We start from the raw sequence: 13,997 nt of genomic DNA on the forward strand, positions 1-13,997 counted from the left end.
CCTCCCTCCCTGCCTCCCCCTCCCCCTCCCCTTCTCCCTATTTCCTTGTTTTTACACTCTCATCTATCTATCCTAGACTGGCCTTGAACTCCTGGTCCTTCTGCTTCCACTTCCTGATTGCTTAGGTTAGGTCATTGTGGCAGGTTTATGCAGTTGTGGGGTTAAGTTATAGGACATTGTCCTTGATAGACAAGCACTCTGCCTGCTGAGTTGCCCTACCTCAAACACCCCCTTTGCCTGGCTTCTCTCTTAACCCCTCTGAAATGCCTCTTTTTTTTTTTTTTTTAATTCTTCTGTGTCCAGTGATATTCTATGAGTGGCTGCTGAGTGTCTCTTGCCACATCTGAAGATATTGGTGACTTGGGGTTTGGGTCGTCTTGAAAGCAAGGGTCTCTGTGCCAGAGGGACTGAACACACATATGTTCGCCATCACAAACCTATCCTGAAGATGATGCTCTCTGTGGATCCAGGAGGCCACCCTGGCATCCACATCCTGGCCCCCTAAGAAGCTGTTTCTTTTCTTTGAGGGCTCTCCCTAGCTGCCCTGGGCCTGTCGGGAATAAGACATAGCCTTGAGCAGGCAGCCTATAGCAGTCAAGGTACACCCTCTGTGAGACCATGGGCTCTGGGGTGTGACCCTGTCCTAGGTTGCTGGGGCTATGAGAGAGATGGTCACGTGGCATGTGAGGCCGGCAGAGGCCGAGAAGGAGACTCGCCCTCGGTGGGAAGGGAAGATTCATTTGTAGTCTAAGCTTCCAACCCGGCAGAGAAATGAGGCCCTCAGAACCCCTGGCTCTTCATGGGAAGGGCCAGTTCCATACAAGCAATCCCAGTTCCTGACCTGGAGGGGCCCAATGGAGGTTGCCGGGCAACTCCTTTGCAAGCTTCCCCAGCCCCCTCTGCCTCCTCCCTTCCTCCTTGGCTTCCCCTGTATCCTTGGCTTCCTCGGGATGGCAGAGCACTGAGTAGCAAGCAGAAAGCAGGGTTTCCCGAGCAGGCCCCTTTGTTCTTCTGAGAACTTCATTCCAAGTGGTCAATTGCTCTGTCTACCCATTCTACCGAAGTGACTCAGGGTGGCCCATCTGTCCCATCTGGCATTGGCCCACAAGCTTTTGTTGAGAAGATTTTTCTTTTCCTCCAGGAGTAGGGTGGGGATGTGTTGGCAGCTGCCGCAGGGGAGACTGTTGTGGAACAATGGAGGCTGGGAGACCCGAGCCAACATTGAATCCCTGGAAACAATGTTGGAGACACTCCTGGATGTCAGGGATGCTCTAGTGCTGAGCTGTCCTGGGGGGGGGGGGACCAATGTATGCATGCTGTGGACAGCTGCAGTTAAGACAGTTCAGATGGACAGGTGCCAATCTGTGGTTAGAAGTCACAGTCTCTGTGGATAGGTTAATTTGGGCTTGACCTTGTCACCTGTTCCTGGCCCCTCTCAAGCAGGCTGGTCTGAGGCAACAGAGCCTACATCTGTCCTATATCAAGCTCAGACATCCTTCAGAGTTAGTGGCCACACCATGGAGGGACACAGATGTGCCCATTATTCTGGGTCTTTGCGCATGGCAGGTAGGGACTTTCCTGAAGCCACCTGAACTCAAAACACTAGGCTAGAGTACTGAACTTGGGGACATGAGACTTGGCCCCTGATGACCTGATTAGGAGGAGGGAGGATGGGTGAGGGGACAGAAGAGAGGAGAGAGAAGGGAGCTGACCCTTCTCATCCCACAACCCTCCATTCCCCGACAGGCAGGGATTGTGAGCATTACAGGACAGTCAGGACTCTTCTCAGCCATGGACCCTCTCTGTGTCCCCTGCTTCCTGCAGCACTCGGCTTTCTCTGTGTATGTTTGGTCAAGCATGCTTAGTGTGGGGAGACACTCTTGTAAGGTCTCTGGGGCACTGGTTCTCCTGGGAACTCCAGTGGGCTAACCCAATGCCAGACCTCTGGGATTTTAGACATTCAAGGGTATGGGGATGGGAGGGATTTGGGGATCTTTCTAACTGATGGTCTGAGAACTCCTCTGCATTCACTCACGCTGGTCTGTGTGCTATTCAGGGCTTGGCAGGTATAGCTATAGCATGCTCCAAGGGCCTCTGCACACACAGGGCCCTGAGCTCGGGGCACTCCTCCTGCTATGCCACAGCTCTCCCGCTACATATTCCTTCAGTCAACTTTCTCAACCACCTCCTCACTGCCAACCTTCACTGTGCCCTTCCTCCACTGCCTCCAGTTTACCAGGTGCCCTTCTGACGTGACCAAAGTATCAGGAATCCACCTGGCAGCTCAGCGCCACTGAGTGGCATTTAAGTAACAAAACAGGTGCTGTGTTGTTCCAGACGCTGTTTCTTTGTTTCTTTCTAGATTTATTTTTATCCCCCCCCTTCTCTCTCTCTCTCCCTCCCTCCCTCCCTCCCCCCTCTGTGTGTGTATGTGTGTGTGTGTTTCTGTGCACACAGGTATCTGAAGAAGACAGAAGATGTCATGTCTGCTGGAGCTGGAGTTGTGGACAGTCGTGAGCTGCCCCACATGGGTGCTGGGAACAGACCTTGTGTCCTCTGGAGGAGCAGCAAGCACTCTTGACCACTGAGCTCTCTCTCCAGCCCTGTGTTGTGCTTTCTAACCTAGAAAAATCACATTGTACCTTTTCTGTGTCTGTCTTAGAAGTCTGGGGACACCAACCCTACCATTCCACCAGACAGGGTGACAGGTTTTGTGGCTGTTTTCAAACCTCAAGGAAAGTCTTTTTCAAACCTCATGGAAGTTATCCCATATCTCCTTGGAGAGATAAGGAAATAAGGGCAGCAAGCACCCAGGGCTGTCCTGGCCATACAGGGTTGCAGAGCTGGGAGCAAAGAAGGTTCCACCCCCCACGGAACAGAACCAGGGTCAGAATATGACCGGTGTAACAAGTGTCCCAAGCATGGTGTGCACACGACCAGCCAGGCTGCTGATGGCACCTGGGTGCTAGCTACCCTGGCATCTCAGTGGAGGAGGGAACAAGGCATTATGGGTTTCAGAAGACAGAGGCAAATATTGCAAGAATGTGGCCACAATCTAGGGATCACCATGATTATGGGCACTTCCTGGGATGCAGAAGGGGCTGGAGGCTTTGATTATCAGCTTATTTTCTGGAGGCTGGAGTTTCATGCTCAAGGTGTGGTCAGGCTGGGCTTCTTCTGAGGCCTCTCTCCTTGGCTTTGCTGATGGTCACCTTCATCCTTAGAGCCCTTCCTCTGTGTCCACACAGCCAGATGTCTCTGAACCCAATGCCTCCATACAGATAACTGGGTTGGACTAGGTAGGGCATAGCCTTCTGGGCCTCAGATTTTCATTTTATTATGTATTGTTTTTAATTATGTGTCTGTATGTGGGTATACACACACATGTGAATACAGTGCCCGGAGAGGCCAGAGGCAATGGGTCCCCCTGAGGCTGAGTTATAAGAGCTTGTGTATCACCTTGCACAGGAGCTGGGAACCAAACTCAGGTCACCTGCAAGAGCAAAAGGGTCACCTTTCCAGTCCCACGGGACTTCATTTTAACTCATTAAAGCTCCGTTTAAGCTTTAGTGCAGGCAAAGCTTAGAAGTTAAAACTTGGAAGCTCTGGCTCTAAATATAGGCGGTCCCACGAGATCCTGGGGCCACAGAGGAATTTGGAGTCCTGCTCAAGAGAGGTGGGACTCGTTCCCAAACCTCTGAGGGCGAGTAACCTAACCTCATTCTGATCTGAGATGTGACTTCAGACTAGGCTGTCCCCACCCCACCCCACCCCCTGCCTCAAAGCTGTGGTCCTTTGGATGGTGGACACAGGGCAATTTCACAGCAAGCTCTGTGGTGGTTACTGTCTGTCCTTATCTTGAATAAGGAAGTGGTGGCGTGGATTTGGGTGACCGCTGGAGGTCGGTGTAAGGATCTGAAGCCAGGGTTCCGTGCCCTGTGCACTGACCCTACCCCACTCATCAGAAGCATTCGCCAACATTTCTCAAGACCCATCTGGAAGCTGGAAACTGGAAGCTTCTATGAGCTTAGCGTCTGTCCCAGGGGTTGGTGTCACCACAGGGAGGTGGGGGTGGGGGTGGGGTGGGGGAATTCAGTCGATGAAATGACATCATGACACAAGACATCTGCAGAGAATATGATTTGAGTGATGTTGGGCAGGAAAGTCTTCTTGGAGAGGTGACGTGAGCCTGTGACCCCACTTGACCCCCTGTGGACTGCGCATGCTCTGTGGGGAAGCAGCTTGGAGCGATGCCAGGAGCAGGTGCAAAGGCCCCAGGGCAGAGCGCCTTGCAGGGTGGGTGGCGGCCAGCCAGCCAGCCAGCCGGGCTTCTAGTTCACTCTGGGCCCTGTGGAGCTGCGGCAGCGGATGAAGTCGCATCGTGCCTCCCAGGTGGTGAGGACAGACGCCCCGGCTGGCTTGAGGCAGAAGCATGGCACACGGGGACATATTTGGATGTAAATATTTTCAGCGGGGAGAGCAGCTGGGAGCTGGGGCCCCATCGGGAGCGAGCATCTCCGCGGAAGCCTAGAGTCAGGGCCAGATGGGTTCCTCCCAAGCTGCACCACCATCCTCCGGAGGCTGTGAGGCAGGGTGGGGAGGCCAGGCTGTGCACGGGCTGTTGGGAGCCTGGTGAGCAGGCCTGGGTTCCAGCCTGTCCCTGGTTGGATACGCTCCCCTCCCTTTCCTATTCCAGGCTGCACCTGCTACCCTGGCTGTGAGGACAAAGTGGGCATACATGCAGGAGGGGCCTCGGCACCCCAGCTAGGGGGGTGTACGCATCTCTTGACACCATCTTGTTCTCTTTCTCTTCTTCACATCTCCAACCCTGGTAGGCCTGAGGTTAGGAGGAAACTGGTGGCCCAGTGTGGTAGCCAGATGGCTCTCACAGGAGCATGCCCTCAGGGTTCTTCCTGGCTATGTGAGGCATCTCAGAACTCCTGTCTTGTGTCCCCGTGAGGACTGAATGTCCTCCGGAAGACCTGGAGCACTGCTGAGGACCAAATTGTGGACAGATGGTACCCGCATCCTTCGGTCAGGACGGGCACTGGGCTGTGTGGCCAGTGGTGAGTGCTCCCTGGTGTCATAGGACCCCAACTTCCTGCCCATGGTTGCAGAAAATACAGTAATAAAATAAAATGCACCTGCTCCTTCTCCCTCCTAATCAAGGTCAAGTCCCAAGCTCTGCACTCAAGGCTGAACTGCTCTTTCAGTGCCCACAACACCCATGGGCTCTCAAACCTTTCTTTCATCTGAAGTCTTTCCAGACAGACCTGAAGTTTGAGATAGACATGGCCAGGAGCAACGGTTCCTAAGGATCTTCTCAGTCAAGGACTCTGATGCCTCCTCCAAGGTTAAGTGAGCAAAGTCGGGGCGCAGGCCCACATGTCTACGACTGGTCCAGATGTCCTAATGAGGCACGCCGAGGCCATGGTGTCCTTAGTGCGGGGGGGGGGGGGCTCTAGCTCTGTCCATTCCCAAGCTCTGAATGTGCTTGGTTAACTGGCTTGCCAACCCACTGTCCAGGATGGCCCCTGAAGCCTTAATGTCCACAACATCTCCCCACGACATTCAGGGAGGGAATTCATTCCCAGAAGCCTCTAGGCAGGTCTACATGTCGACTTGCCTTGTTATGACTGGACATTGCTTTCCAGGGAGGTTGGCGGGGCTGAACTGCCCTTGCTTTGGGCAGTTCACAGAGATGTCGTGTGCATCTAAGAAAGAAGGGATGCACATTAATAGGGGGCTGTAGGGTGAACACAGTGGACCAATTCATCCCCAGCATGCTATAGGGCCACCCCCTCCAGCCCTCCCACCATACTGTGCACTGGGGTCAACACAAGACACCTTGTGACTCCCCTGGATGTGAACCACACTGTAGCTCCAGCTGCCCCGGCAAGCCTAGATGCAGTGAGAAGAGCTCAGGCCTGCAGAGCCATGTGCTTCCCTCCTGGGTACAGCATAGAGCTGCCAACATCCGGACCCCCAGGGTGCCCTTCATCAAACACTGTCCTGTTGCCAGCACTGTGAGTGTTGGGGACATGGGTCAGGGTTGAGTAGCATTTCCAGAACCCCATTGTCCTTTCTGCAGACCATGCTGGAGGTCTATCTCTGAGTATATGAGGAGCCCAGATAGAGGCTCTTCTTGCCATTGGACCTGAGTTCCAGTCCTCTCCTTCAGCACAACACAAGCCTGTCCTGTTTCTTCACAGGATCCTGGGTCAATCCTGATGGATACTTAGTTATTGCTCCTCTCGTCGCCAGGTAACAAAAAGAGCCAATGCTCTGTGTCCCAGTCCAGGACCCAGTGTGACCAGCTGGATTCTGTGCATTCAACCACACAGGCCAGGGACTCCACCATGCAGAGCACAGCTTGCTTGCTGGCTTGAGGTTGTTGTACTCTTGGAGTACCTTCCACACAACCCCAGCTTCCCTGTGAGCTCCAGGGTAGGAGTTATGGTACCCTACTGGAAAGATAGCCCACAGCTGGTGACATGTGGGACTCAAGATAGAGGCTGGGCCAGCAGCAGACCCTGCGGTCCTCACAGATGATGGAAAGGCCTACAGCTAGCAGGTCTCTTAGGTATTCCCTGGTAGGAGGCAGAAGTGCCACTGTGCACAGGCAAAAACAGACAGCTTCCTATTCCACAGCCATGTAGGCAATTTGGGTCAGGCTCTGTCACTGCAAAACCTCACGTGGGCCTGGGAGGGTCTTGGAGAGGAAAAGTCAGAGCAGCCAGGAGGCCTTGGCCACAGTAGCAGGCTACTTTCCTGTGCCGGGGTTCACAGCTAAGCATCCTCTTTCCCACTTCCCACCCCGCGCGCGTGGTCACGAGGGTCATTGTCTCACAGGATCTGGTTGGAACTCTGAGGCTGGGGCACACCCACATCCGCAGCCTTATCTCCTTCCTTAAGAACTTCCCCCTGGCCAACCAGAAAGGTGGCAGGGGTTGGGGGGAGTGGGGGTGGAGGGGTGTGTGTGTGTGGGGAGTACTGGGTGTGGGTCTGGGCTTTCCTGCTGCGACTTGATTAAAGGACATAGCAGTTGCTGGTGGCGGAATCGGCAGAGGCACTCGCCCGCCCTTTGGCTCAGTTTGGCCTGAGTTTATCTTCCAGGGCTCAGCCTGACAGCCAGCCGTTGTCACAACTGGGATGAACTGAAGGGGGTCATAGCACTGCCAGGTCTACAAGGCAGGACTCCCAGAGTCCACAGCCAAGGTGCACAACAGAGTCCTCCCTAGGTGCCCAGCAATATCTCTGGCCTGAGTACGGCCCTCAGTCGCAAGCTGTCACTCTGTCCCCTCCTTCCATGCCTACCTTCCTCTCCTGCCCGACCACCCAGGGCACCTGTGTTGTGTATTACTTACATCAGCCCCCACGTCTAACTGAATCCAAAAATACTAATCTGGGGCCCATCTGTCCGCCAACTGAGGAGCACAGATGTGCTATGGATTTCAGAGGCGACTGGCAGACAGTCAAGGCTGTTAGAAGCAGCACCTGCTGCCTGCTCCCCAGCTCCCCATTCTGCCCCACTCCCAGCCCCCAAAGCTTCCGGAACATCCTGAGGCTGACCTACAAAAACCTTCACCTACCATCTGGGAGGGTAGGGGATCCGGGGTCCAGCTGGGGCCCTTTGACCTGAGCTCCTACTTTGACCCTGACCTGGACCAGGCTATGGCTCTGTACAACAGCTCCAGACAACAGCTGGACATGCAAGGGCACGGCCACCCCAGGGCCTTTACACCTGCTCCTGCCTAGAACACCTTCCCCAGGGGCCAGGTGGCTCTCAGCCCTGATGCCTTTAGCTCTCTGATCAGATGCAGGCTGGGGTTTAGCTAATCTGATGGTTTGTGTTTTGCTTTGGGTTTCATGTCGAGAGAGGTCTACACACATAGATTCGTTACAGGTGCCTTATTCCCCCGTGGTGGCCATGGCAGAAGGAGGGAGAGCAAGTAGGAAGCCATGGTGTGCTTTAAAGATGCTGCCATATACAGTAGAAGGGGTCGGGACAGTGTTTTCCTGGAGGTGAGATCATTGTTCCAGAGGCCATGATGTTTCCTGGGATACCCTGGGCTCTGCTGATGCTGCCCCCCTTACTCTGGTGGGTGCTGCCTGTGTGTGTGGCTTTTTATGAAGTCATTGGGATACAGTTATAGGTGGGTGAAGTCCTGGTGCCTGGATGGGAGCCAGGTACTGCCCAGAGGGAACTCGGTCTCTGAGACTGGGGAACATGTGAGCTTGGTCAAATGTTGGGGGACATTGCACCCAGAATAGTGGAGTCCCCTGACCAGGCCTATCACAGTGGTCCTCAGCTATTATCTTGGCTTTCCACCATGGCTTGGGTACTGTGGGTGGGCAGAGGGGTCTGTCCACTTTTGAGAAACGTTCTTCTACGCCAGTGTCCCCCTTCCCTGAAAGTTATATGTGTACGATAGGACCAAGAGTCTCCTCAGGACAAGTTAAAACAAACCATCACCGTACCACGTGCCAGGCATCAATGTCCTCTGGTCCCCATAGGACTGAAGTGTGGACCCAGTCGGTCCTCATCACGTGGTCTCTGAGATGTGGCATCCCAGGAGCAGTCATGGCCCCTAAGCCAGCAGACTCCAAGCCATGCTGGACTCCTGGCACCCCACACGGGCGGTGGCAAGGACTACAGGAGCTCCCTGCCTGGGCCTGGCTCCCCACTCCGACTGCAGCACCCTGGCTGACTCTGATCATTAGAGGCCCATTTGCGCCTCTGTAAAGCGTATGCCAGAAGGAAGTGTTTTCCTGAGGCTCCTCCAGCTCTCTGAAGAGTTGCTATTAACTATATTTCTGCCTGACACCCAGGCCTGTATGCTTGGAAGACAGCAAACGTGTGGTGAGTTGGCACGCGAGTGTGATTAACACATACATCTGCAAAGCTTGCTCACATTTGTCCCGTGCTCAGAGTGCACTCATCCTCACACCCCAACAGGTGGCCATGGTTCTTGTTTTATTTGGTTTTGCATCGTCCTGGCCTTTTGGCTGTGATGTGCACATCTATAGGACCAGGCCTCCCGGTTTGCTTTTGTCATCTTCACTACGAGGCCCATTTCTCACCTGTCCCCTTCCTCTCCACTCTGTGAGTGTCCCTTAGCAGAAGCCTTAAACTCCCCCTGAGCAGAAGCAGACACAGCTCTGCCTCCTTTGTAAGAAGCCGATCTATCTTTCTTTCTCATTCTACCCTGGTTCGGGCCTTTCTCCGTGATCTAAAAGGAGCACACATTTGTTCATAGCTCCTGAGTCTTGTTAGTCTCATTTAAATGGCTTCAACAGACTCTCAAGTTACCCTTGACAAGGCCTTGAGACTGAATTAAAATACATCCATGGCTTGGGACCACTGATGGACTAACACACAAAGGCCCTAAAACAAAGCCTGTCAGAACCAGCATTTACCCGAGGGGGATCCCAAGCACGGGCTGATGCTGTGGGGTCTGTGCTTTGTGACAATGTGGCCACTTGGGGACAAACTCTCTCTGCCTTGTCTGATACCATGGAGAACCAGGAGCTGGACTGGCCCAGGCTGCAATGTACAAGGCCATTTGACATACTGGGATGATTTCTGAGCCTTGGTGAGGCCTGGATGGGCCTGTTTGGTACACGTCAGTGGGATGCCATTAGATCATCCTGACCTGCCTTAGTGTCCAGGAAGATTGCACATAGTCAGCGGGTTCGAGGCATCGAGGCAGCTGTGGCTTTTACTCCAGCTTTGTGTGCCTTCCCTGTGCCTACTAACTCCTAACCAAGAATGACAAGCCCACCTCTGCTCTGAACCCCTCTGTTTTCCTGAACACAGGCACAGTTGTGTTTCAAGTATAACCGAGTCCTTGCTGAGTCCCAAGGGCCTAGGAAGGGCAGAAGCCTGGCTCTGGTGGGCTCCTGACTCTCTGGATAGCTGCAGGGCCATGGTGGCCTGTTCCTTCTACCACTCCAGCATACCTTCCCTGCCTTCGTACAGCACGTGAACCAGTGACACTCTGTTGACAGGCAGGTCTTGTGTCCCGAATTGACATGGCCATTGATATCATTGATATATAGATCCTGTACAAGGGACCTATGGAACCCTTGTAGGGTACAGAATTGGGAAAAGTGGGTGGCAGATGGAGGTCACACGCTGAGACTGCTCCACGGAGCCCATGGCTGGCACACACCTACGGTTTGGGCATTTGGTTCTGTTGATGGCAGTCATTCTCCTCTGACTTTCCTGTGGCCTAGACAGAGCATGGATTAACCAAGGCTGTGACAAGGCCATGTGCCCTGATTCTCTGTCTTTGAGGGTAACACCAGATCTCTTCCAGTCCTTGGAAGGAATCTATAAAGTCTGAAATTTACCTTATTGTTGAGTGATTTCTCTCCACCCCCCATGAAATGTTACTCACCCCAGATTGAGAAGACACCCACCAAACCAAAGAAAGAATTGGGGTTACCTACAGGCACATGGGGATCTCACAGGTACCTAAACTAACAGAACTTCTCCCGGTAATTTATGGGCAAGATTCCTGCCCCTGTCAACCTTCCATCTCTGATACAACCTGGGGGAAGGGTCTGGTGAGTCCCATGAGTCCCATGAATCTCCCTGCTCCCTCCACTGTGAGGGTCTCACGGGGGTGATAATAGATGCTTTATTTCGATAGCGTAACGGCCAAGTCCAGCCTGGAGGACACAGCTAAACACCTCTGACCATACACAGTGAAAAACACCATAGCCGGGAGTGGCCAGGGGAGGCTGGGTGTTGGTCAGGGATTTTCCAGCTGTGGAAAGTGGAAGTTGGAGCCAGGGCTTGGGAAGGAGAGAAACAGGAACCTAAGTGGGTCACAGGAGGCAAAACGGCACCAGGGCAGTGAGATCTTGGTGCTCAGTGCTAGGGTGGCTGGTGTGGAGGTGCCATCATGGCATTGCAAGCTTTATATGTGTGAAGCCATAGTCCAGGGGTGAGATGGAGCAACTGGGCTGTGCCAGGGGAGCAAGGCAGCTGCCATGGAGCTGAGAGTGAGAGCTGATGAAATCCGGGGTGGGTGGAGCAGAGGGAGATACCCACAGCATCCGCTGGCAGGTGGGGAAGGACCCAGATGATCCCGTGTGGGAGGAGCAACTAGAAGTGCCCCTTAGGAAATGTTAGGGTGATGGGGCAGAGGTCAAGGGTCATGTTTCCTGCCTCATAATGTGATATCAGAGATGTGAAATGGAGAAGGAAGAGGATCCAAAATGGATCCTAGCTTTTGGAAGGTGATAGGCAAGAAGCCCTAGGAAACGGGGAACCTGGAGGCCAGGCAAGCATAGGTGTTCCCAGAGAGGTGGGAGTAAGGAAAAGCAAGACAGAGAAGAAGCAGGCAGCCTGGGCCTCAGGGTCCCAGGCCAAGACCTCGGGCACACTGTCATGGAAGCTTGCCCCTCACTTGAGTGGTCCTGGCTGAGCCCTCTCTAGCCCACCCACAGCTGGCAGGCTTGCCTGCTTCATCCCAGCTTTGAGGCTTTGCCTCTAAAAATAGGCGCTGCCTGGGAGAAGAGGCAGATGGACAGCTGCCCCCTGGCCTTCTGCATCTGGCACACAGCTGTGCGGCCTGGCAGATCGCCCGGCTGGCACCAAGAGCAAATGGAGCATCCTCTGCAGAGGAGGCTGCAGGCTGAGGATGAGACAGGTCCACAGCAGAGACTCTAGGTCCCAGGTAGCCCTAGACCGCCCTCCGCTGACCATGTCCCAGATGCCCAGGAAAGCCATAGGTAGGCTGTCCTGCCTCCTACGCGTATGCTCTTGGCACACAGCTGTAGGCACTGTGGGCCCGCGTGTGCTTCTTTTCCTTCCTTATGATCCCATCCACAATGGCCGTGAGGGGATCCAGGAAGTCAAAACCACATCAAATGCCTGCCATGGCTCCAGCCCACCTGGGTTCTGTTCCTCTCAGCTCTGTCCTGAGTCCTTCTGTCCCCCTGTCTCACTCCTGTTTCCTTACCTGGAGCCTTGTGGAGCCTCCCAGACGTCAGACAATGCCAGCTTGACCAGGACCCTAAACCTTCCCTCCTTGCCTTGCCCGAGGACTCCCCCACCTCTCTAGGAAGGGCCTGCAATGCTGTCTCCTAAGCCTTGAGCCTGGGACATGTAGGGTCTATATTTTACATGTAGGAGCAGCAGCTCGGGATGGTGAGGTCCCACCACGAGCTCCAAGATGGCCTCTAGGTGCTGATCCTGTCTGCACTATGAGAGGAACAGCCATAGCCAGTGTGTGACTGCCCAGCTGTCACGGCAGGATGTTTGCTCCTGAGGCAGAGCTGACAGACATACTGAGCGGTCATCAGCAGTCAGTGTCTCTGCTGTGTCACCATCTCCCCAACACTGTGACCTACTGCAATCAGTGTCACCTGTGGAATTTATATGCAACAAAGGGGACACATAACAGTAAAACCCCTTTGGACAAATGCGGGTCCCTGCCGTAGTCACAGTCTGCCTGTCTGCTGTATACACTGTCTGCCTGTCTGCTGTATACACTGTCTGCTTGTCTGCTGTATACACTGCCTGTCTGCTGTATACACTGTCCCCTGTCTGTTGTATACACTGTCCCCTGTCTGCTGTATGCATTGTATCCTGTCTGTTGTATACACTGTCCCCTGTCTGTTGTATACACTGTACCCCAGTCAGCTTGCACAACTCCACCTCTTCACTCCAGAATCCACCACCCCCTTGCCATTTGGATGAGATTTCTATCACCCCCTCCCCTCATGTGCCAGCTAAATACCCTATGAAAATGCTCATAGCAAGGCTTTCCCATGCGGCTTTTAGCTCTCCTTGTTCAATTCCAGATGTATTCCTGTTGGGTGTATAACTAATTCATTCTTCCCATTGCCAGGAAACATGAGCCCTTGACAGCATCACCTGTGTGACCCTGGGTGACCTTTGCTGTTGTGTTTGGTTTCCATCCAGTCCCCCCACTCCAGGGTACTGTGACTCGTTCATTCCAGGCCTCTCGGCTCAGTTTGCCTATGACATCTGCTCCTCTCAACACCAGTGCCCACCTGTGCCAGGTCACCTGCATGTAAGACAGAAACCTGGTTTCTCGGCTTCCTGTGACCTCTTCCTTGGACCTGTGACTGGGGCCACCCAGGGGATTCCCCAGCACCTCCTGCTTAACAGGGCCAGAAACACTCCTTTGTGACCACGTTGGGCATCCATCTTACCAGATCCACTGTGTCCAATGTCCCCACCGTCATAGGCCCCTCCCAGGATCCAGCATGTCTCTCTGATACGCAAGCTTGCTATCTCTGCCGCCTCTTCCTCCTCCAGTCTACTTCTCTGTTTCCTCTGGCCTGAACCTCTAGATATTCTCCTCTAAGCCTCTGGAGAATGGCCAGACCCTTTTGTGTGTTGGGAGAGCCGTAGGGCAGGTGACTCATCAATCAAGGAGGATGTGACCCCCAGCTGTCTTACTGAGCTGTTTGGGTACGATCAAAGTTTCACCATCTCCAAAGAAGGAGGATGAGGGGACTTTTCCTCCCTATAACCCTTGACCTTTCTCTTCGTCATGACAAAAATCACTTGTAGTTCTGCTGGGCTTCAGGACTTTCTAATCCCAGGGCAAAATATTTCAGGTCAGGCCTCAGTGGACTCACCAGGTCCTCATAGGAACATCTGGGTCAGATGGGCAGCTGGGCTCCTCCATGGGTGAGGTGGGACTTGCTGAAGCTCAGGTTTTTGGACGGAGGCTCAGTACTCCCAGGAAGAAGGATGAACATCTAACTGTGAGGCCCCGGGAGTCAGCGTACACGCTTGGAGATCCACGGCCATGACAGCCGTGTGGCTCTCGGTTTCCCGAACTTGACACCCCTGAACCTGTTAGCTGGCTCCAGGCCTGCTGGAGCCTCTGCCAACCAGCCAATCCCTCCCTATAAGTTAATCATTCATTCAACAAACACCCCTTGGGCAGCTTTGGGCAGGAGTCACTACTGAGGATCGAAAGTGAACTGGGTCTCCGTTGGAGCCG

The sequence above is a fragment of the Mus caroli genome, chromosome 8 (genome assembly GCF_900094665.2).
Source record: "Mus caroli chromosome 8, CAROLI_EIJ_v1.1, whole genome shotgun sequence".
Lineage (NCBI taxonomy): Eukaryota > Metazoa > Chordata > Mammalia > Rodentia > Muridae > Mus > Mus caroli.